Here is an 8,173-nt window from a genome sequence, read left to right as displayed (position 1 = left end):
GTTCTCTCACTGACTTTTATAGACAACCACAACTGACTTGAATTTTCACCCTAGTTCCTGTTGGCCCAAAGGCGAGCAGCCCGCAATCGCAGGATCCTTAGTGAGCAAAGTGGTAGGAGCCATTTTGCGTCTCAAGGTGAAAACTGCTCGCCAGAGGAGCTTGCTGAGTCAGGGACCCGTCCCCTGTCCGATTGCTTTGACTCTGAGGCCTATGTGGTCAGCAATGAGCAACTTTATCAGCTGTTTTATACTGTATCGGCACACAGAAAATCAATACACAATTAACTATCAATTATTTGGACTCCTGCTAAGACGAGCCGACGAAAAATACTCCCAACCAGCCTCTAACCCTACTCATAAATCATTCATATTTGTCTCCAGGATGCGCATTGTGATTCATATTTCACCACATGCACCTCACTAATTATGTGTGACTTAGACTCATACAAAAGCGAGTTTGCAGTCTGTGTGGGTAGCAAGGCAAGAAGTCTGTGAGGTGGCGGGCGTCAGTCATGGGGAATTGCTTTTTCACCCTAGATCGTCCGTCCGGAAGGTTGTCTAATCAGAAAATGGGTGACACTCTGCAGAAGGAAGAACTGAAGCTCTGTGCTGGTTTACAGCACCCTTTGCTCCTCTCACGCGGATCCATTCCACACGAGGGTAGAGGGATGGATCGGTTGTAATTGTGTTGTATCCATTTTGCAGATTGTGTTTCGCAAGACAGGAGAGCTCTTAGTGGGATGGAGACCATGTCACTCACACTTGGAAGCCAGTCCACCGCCCTGGAGAGCCTAGATGACCCGAGATAACTTCGGCAGCAGAGCAAACACTTCTGAGGACTTGTTCCAGGGATGCAGACGCCCTGAGCCTCCTTGCTGCTGCCTGAAAATACTGGCCCTGGGAGAAGCCCCATCGCTACAGTTGGGAGAGTCAGCTGGACAATTCAGGAGCTTGTTCTTTGTTGCCTCCCAGAGAAATGAGCACTTGGAGGAAAAATAAAAAAGGTTTTGCTCACTTAGGAGCTCTGATGATGAACTGCTTAAGGATTTGGCTGCTCACCAGAGGTTAGCAGTGAAAAGCTGTCCATCAGAAGCAACCAGTCCCTCCAGAGGAGAAAGAGGTCGCAGTCAGCTTCCATAAAGACTCCAAAAAAACCCAACCCCAACAAACAAGTTAAACCCACTGCCTTTCAGTCTACTGACTGATAGTGACCTAGAGGATTTCCACTACTGTAAATCTTTATGGCCTCATCTTTCTCCTGTGGAGCAGCTGCTGGGTTTGAACTGATGACTTCACAGCAGCCCAATCTTAACCTACATGGCCACCAGAGCTGGCTGGGAAATTGTATGGGGAAGTTTTACCCAGTCCCATAGGGTCAATATGAGTTGGCATCAATGAATCACTAATTAATTAGGAGAGTTTGTTCATGTTTAGTGATCATTAATCTATTCCGTCTCTGTCATATCCTAGTGACATCTAATTTGCTTCTAGTTTTTCAGAATTTCAGATTATGCTACAAAGAATGTTTTTGCACATGACTTGTCTTCCATTGAGTAATTCTCACAAATATTGTTAGTAGGTCAAAGTCTGGAACATTTCCTTTCCTTTTCATTTTGCTTTGTGAAAAAAAAGTTTCTGCAATTTATACCAGTAATGAGTGCCATTATTTGAAACTGTGTCTCATCTAATTTTATATAAGACAGTTTTAAAAATGTATTTTCCTCATTTTTTCCCCCTGCAGTCTTCTTAAAACTCCAGTCCTAGACCCGAGGGCCTACTCTATGACCTTGATTGAACTAGCCATCCTCTGTTTATCCAATGTATTCGAGCCCCTATCAAAGGAAGATGGTTGCTATTTTCCCTGGTCACCTATCTTACCTAATCAGTCTTCCTTCCCGAGAAAACAAGTGTTCTTGTTGTAGAGAATAGGATCAGATTGCTGAAAAACTATCTTCCTATTCAATTCTTATGCTTGGGTGGTACCCAGGGGTTGGAAAGCTGGAAGAGGGGGGGGAAAGGCCCAAAGACACCAATGACCACTTTTTCCTTTTTAAAAATGAATTTCCCACTATAATACAGAAGCACTTGTGCGCGCGCGTGCGCGCACACACACACACACACACACACACACGAGCTTCCCAGGGCCCTAAAACCAACTAAGGATATATTTAGACTTAAAAAGAAAAGAACACCTATGGATGCATCAAAAGATTAAACCCGAATTGCATGAGCATCCTGGGACAATACTGCCATCTTCTGGACATTAAGGATGCTCCGCGTTCACTCTAAAGAAGAGTTGCATTTTCCCAACTATAGGCACAAATGATATATTGTCTGTCTGCTTACTGCTCTTTCATCCCCAGGCTGAAATGATTGAAGATTACCAGATGATTGGAGACATTGAGAACATTTTGAGTAGAGAGTTTATGGTGCATGCTTGTCAGGCCTGTGAGATCATGAATGAACTTGGGGGACTTGCTGAGTGAGAGTTGTTTGAAAACTAAGTTTGTCAGATGCATTTTTAGTACATACCAGACCCAACAGAACAACAATGGGGCAAACCTGTATCCTGGGTGAGCTGGCATGCCTTGTGACTTGATTTACCCGTAAAAATGAAATCTCCACAGCACATGTGATCTCCACACAGAATGGGCTCTGTGGCTCAACTCTGGAACAGGAGAAAGAGCTCCGCTGCAGACCCCTTGAGGTCCTTTTGAATTTTGTGGGAAGAAGTGTTTCAGTGAAGGATAGACTTAGACATTTCAGATAGATGGCCTCTGAGTGATACTGAGAAGCCAGCGGTGCACCTTAAAACCCCAAACTAAGCCAGTTGTCATCAGTCCATTCTGACCATGGTAACTCCTAGGCATCTTCAATTTGGGAATTGTTGGAAATAGCACAGAACACGTCAACATTCATTTCACCGTGACAGAACTATATCCTTACAGTTTATAAACCTACTCTTTGAAGGGCCTCCTTCCTATGTGGTTCTGCTAAAGACCAGAATGCTTATGAATGTCTCTTGGGAAGAAGAAATCTTCTTCATTCAGGCGCATTCCGGTTTATTGCTGTTCCTGAGAAAGCTGTTTGTTCAACTAAGACGTGCCAGCATTGCAAAACTGTCACTATCGGAGAATAATCTCTGATTCTTTCTCCTTGATGTTGTGGGTTCCACACTAGTAAAATTCTATTTTGAAATGCAAACAAGCTCTCCTCACTACAGGCTTGTAAAACATGGTAAAACATCTCGTCCACACAGAAATAAATACCACTGCTGTATAGTGACACAGGTAAGCAGGAATGGCACGCTGCTGTTTTACCTTCACCTTATTGCAGCAAAGCACCTGAGCGTCAGGACTGAGAGGACAAGCTGGCGAGTCAAGGAAGAAGGTAGCTGATCGCATCCAGTGGGCCTGCCCGAGAGCCCAGAACAAAATAATAAACTCATTGCTGTTAAACCCATTCCCATTCATGGCAATCCCTGGTGTTGGAGGGTGGACCTGCCCCCACAAGATTTGCTTGGCTGTAATCTTTACAGAAACAGATCACCAGGCCTTCCTTCTAGGTGAGGCGAACTGCTGACCTTCAGGTTAGTAGTTGAGCAATGAACTGTTTGTGCCACCCGGAGGCCTCCCAAGCCCAGAGCCTGGCAGAAAACAGAGTGGCCTCTCAGGAAATCCGCATCAGGCCCAAGAGAAATAAAGATGCCATTAGACTTCTCTGTTCTGATCAGTATGTTACCAGAACTCAACACGCTGCTGCTGCTGCAAGTCAGAAATTTTTCTTTCTCTGCTTTTGGAAGAAAGAAGCATGTAAAACTTAGTTTTTATTAAGAGCTTATTTCCTGGGGTCAACACTAATTCAACTTATGCTTTCAACCCCCTTACTTTCCCCTATCGGACTGTATTTCTTGTGGTTGTTTGTAATGACCACCCTGAAAGATCAAGCTTTGGTCCACTGTGGCCATGTACTGGACAGGAGAGTGGACTTGCCTGTTACAGATGATGTCTGACAGATGTGGGAGTAACAAGAGTTAACTGACACACCTGCTATTAATGAGAAACTTCAATTAGGTAGAATCCCAAATTGGGTAATATTCCACGGGGATGATCATGTTGTCCCCTTCTAGGCAGCCCCGCTCTTACTGTGGTAAAAGTAGCTACATTGTGGCTGGAGACATGAGCGCCAAAGTTACTTGGCAATGCTGCCTACCTGCCTGATCTTTGGATTGGCTTTAGATAGTGGTGTGGAACATATTCTGTTGTTTACTCCTTACAAGACTCCTTAATAATGTTCCAACTACATATCTGATGTCAGTATATTATTTTTAAGAAATTTCCTTATAAAACAGGGGTTGGAGTGTAAATATAATCTACTAATGTCATCGTAACTTCCGGTTATCTATTGATGAATTAATTTCTAAATCATAAGAGTTTTATATGCATCATCTCCAAATTTTAAAGCAACTTTGCAAGGTTGGTTGTTGGATCCCCACTGTTTCAGGGAGGCAAATTCAAGCAAGGAGCCAGGGCTGCAGGCTTTATGGATCGCCTTAGGGGGTTCTCATGGAAGAACCCAAGGATGTTTGAGTAGGAAATTCTGTTCTCTCTTTCCAGCCCAGAGCAACACAGGAGACATGTGGGTCTTCTGCACACGAATGGAATCCACGTTTGTTGCCTGCTTGTCCAGAATTTTTCCTTTTTCCTTTTGTACTAGATTCTTTCTTTCTTACCCCAAACACTTACAGGTACGTTGTTGTGAGGTGGGGTGGGGGGGAGTAGTGGTGAGTGGCCGTGGAGTCTGCCTCGGACTCGTGGCCATCCCATGCAATGGCATGAAATGCTCCCCAGTGCCGTGCCATCCCTATGATGGATTTGGGGTCAGACCATTGCGAGTCAGAGGACTTTCAGAAGTAGATTGTCAGACCTTTCTTCCTAGTCTTAGAAGCTCCACTGAACCCTGTTCAGCATCACGGAAACAGGTAAGCCTCCACAGACAGGTGGTTGGAGGCCGCGCATACCGTGCATAGGTTACTTCTCTGTTCAAACAGCACACTACGCCTTATCCTCACTGCCCCCTCCACCCGCCAACCTAAATCTTTCTTTTGCATTTCTAGCTCAACCGCTCAGATTAGTGTTATAATTACCCTGCATCCATTTCTCCTTACAAGCATGACCAAAGACCCACCCTCTCAGCTCCCCACCACGGTAGCAGGCAGCTCCCCTCAGGCTGACTCACGATGCCACCTCCAGTCCCAAAGGCCTGTTCCCAGTCCTGACTGTCTGCAGCTCTGCAGCATCGGCTACAGGAGCTCGCTGCCGGGGAGAACACTAGCCCTATGCGACAGGGTACTTGGTGCTCGGCTCTGGATGAAACATCTTGCATGAATTATTTTACTCAGTTCTCATCTGTGAGGTTGGTATTGCTATGGCCCTCCTTTTCCAGCTGAGGAAACTGAGTCTCAGGAAGGCGAATTTATTTACTATTCTACAACTGAATTTTTAACAATATTTACCCAGCTCCTGCTGTGCCGGGCACAGTACTAAATCCTTTCTAGGCATTGTCTAGTTACTTTCGGTTTCATCTTAACTTTTCATACATAACCTTGGATCTACTGCAGTGCAAAGTTGGTAGCCCACAGCCTCTTGGCTCATTTAAATTCTAGATTCATCTTCCTCTTTTGGAAAAAAATGTGTCCTTGCATTAAATAATTGTTGGTACAAGGCACATGAAGATGAACCAGGCAGGCTGCCTGCCTGGAGCTGACCAGGTGGTGGGGAGAGAGTAGGACAGGCACCTGGTACAAAGCTTTCCATGAGCCAGTCAGGGGCCCACCAAGAGCACACCTTCTGCCAGGCTATGAGTGTCTGTCTGGGCACACTGCTTGTCCTCAGACACCCCAGATTCGCCCTCCTGGAAACCCTGTACGGCCTTCCAAAACCCCGTTATCAAAGAAAGCCCTGCACCTGCCAGCTGCGTCCCTGGGGGGTGAAAATGGCGTGTGACCAGCTGCTAACAAACGGTTGGAGCTCTGAACCCGCGCAGTGATCTGCTTGGTCAGAGTGCAGTCCAGAAAATCCTGCTGGTGCTGGTCCGTGCCATCGCTCTGTGGCACACGGTAGAAGTGTGCCAGGGGGCGTTCAAGGACACGCAATGGTGTGTGTGAAGAGCACGTCCTCGGGCCAGTCTTCCCAGGGACTCCTACCACAAAAGGATGGATAATAAACAACACCTGACTTATAATTGGGAAAAGATTGGGCTGCTAATCGCAAGGTCGGGGCTTCAAAACCACCAGCTGCTCTCCAGGAGAAAGATGGAGGATATCTGCTCCCACCTTAGCTCGGTGATCTCTCGCAGTCTCACTAAAATGAGACAAACCAACTAGCATAGGCTCTCGGAGTGAGGCAAAGTGAAGTCCCTTATCCCACCGCCTTCCAGTCGATTCCAACACATCAGACCCTGTAGGGCAGAGTGGACCTGCGTGTCAACTTGTACCCACGAAGGGGCTGATGCATTCAAACTGCCAATCTGGTGAGTAGCAGCCTCATGCTTAAGCCACTGTGCCCCCAGGGGTTCGGCCATTGTTTTTGGTGCCCTTTAGGTTCCAACTCATAGCGACTCTATACGACACAATGGGACTCTGCCCAATGCCATAGCATCCTCACAACTGTTGCCTGCTTGAGCCCATTGCTACAGCCACTGTGTCAATTATCTCCTCTTGGGCCTTCCTTCTCCACCCCCCCACCCCCCACCCCGCTGCCCCTCCGCTTTACCAAGCAGGTCCTCTTCCAGGCACTGGTTCTCCACTTGTCTGTCAGTTCATTATACTGTGGCGATTTGTGTGTTGCTACGGTGCTGAAGACATTTCAAATGCCAGCAGGGTCACCAGAGTTCCTAGCCAAAATGATTTAACCTTGATCTAAGTAGCCCAGGGGGCATAGTGTTTACCCATTGGTCAGCTCCTCGCAAGGCAAAACCACCAGTAGCTCCGAGGAAAGAAGAGGAGACTTTCTACTCCTGTAAAGAGTTGCTGTCTCAGAAACCCACTGGGGCAGGTCTACCCTGCTCTATAGGGTCAACATGACTTGACATTGACGACAATGGTTTTGGTTTCTTGGAAACAAACCTCTAGTTCTAACTCCAAGTCCATAAGAACTACAGGGGATAGGAGAACAAGTGAGCAAAGGTTAAGAAGCACTTTCAGGAGTCTGGGCAGTATAAACTAGCTAGCCAAGATAGTTTAAGTTTTAAGAAGTATTTATTATTCATTTTTCTAAAAATTGAGGGAATTAGCCTTCTTATTTTTTCTCCCATTATCTCTCTACTTATTGTTACTTTATCAAGATATAGAATCATAGTTCCAAAAGTTAAAGAACTTAACATAGTTAACCTAACATAGGAATTTGACATAGTGCTAAACGTTTAGATCTAGAAGTTGAAGAGATTTGCCTTCTTATTTTTTCTTCGATTATTTCTGCCTCCTTGTTTACTTTTATCAAGATGTGGAACCATAGTTCCTATAGTTTTCTAGTTCTAGTTTATGTTTCATGAATTCAATGCCCCCATCAGTTTTTTTTTAAATCATAACTTCTCTGTTTTTCTGTTCTGTGGTTTTATTGATCTCCTGACAGACTGGATTTTATCAAGACATTTTTACAAGACTCAGGGGTGTTTCAGAAACTTTTAGTAAGAGCAAGAGGTGAAGAATTACACCTTTCCCATTAGAAAACTTTAAAATCACCGTTTCATGCTAGGGAGCATGTATATATGCAGGGGTACCCCCACCCCACAAAAGGAGAAATGTTCCACTGGGCGGAGATTTCATAGTACGCATTTTTCCTACTAGGGAGCATCTAGCAATTTGCTCTGAGTTAGCGTACTGAGTGGCATTGTCTGGGAAGGTTCTCTCTGGTCTTAGTGAATTTTTCTGAAAAAGCCGTTTTGTTCGAACAGATGGCTGATGTAAGAGAACAGTATGTGTCTGTGAAATTTTGTTTCCTGCTAGGGAAACATGCTGCAGAAACTGTAGAGATGTTGAACACAGCTTACAAGTACAGCGCTATGGGAAAACTCAAGTGTACGAGTGGTTTTCTCATTCCAAAAAAGGTGAAATGTCAATTGATGACAAAGCTTGTTCTGCATGTCCATTAACTTCCCAAACAGATGAAAATGT

The sequence above is a fragment of the Echinops telfairi genome, unplaced genomic scaffold (assembly GCF_000313985.2).
Source record: "Echinops telfairi isolate 266 unplaced genomic scaffold, ASM31398v2 ScPeMD7_16;HRSCAF=60, whole genome shotgun sequence".
Lineage (NCBI taxonomy): Eukaryota > Metazoa > Chordata > Mammalia > Afrosoricida > Tenrecidae > Echinops > Echinops telfairi.
Note: the sequence above shows the minus strand (reverse complement) of the source record.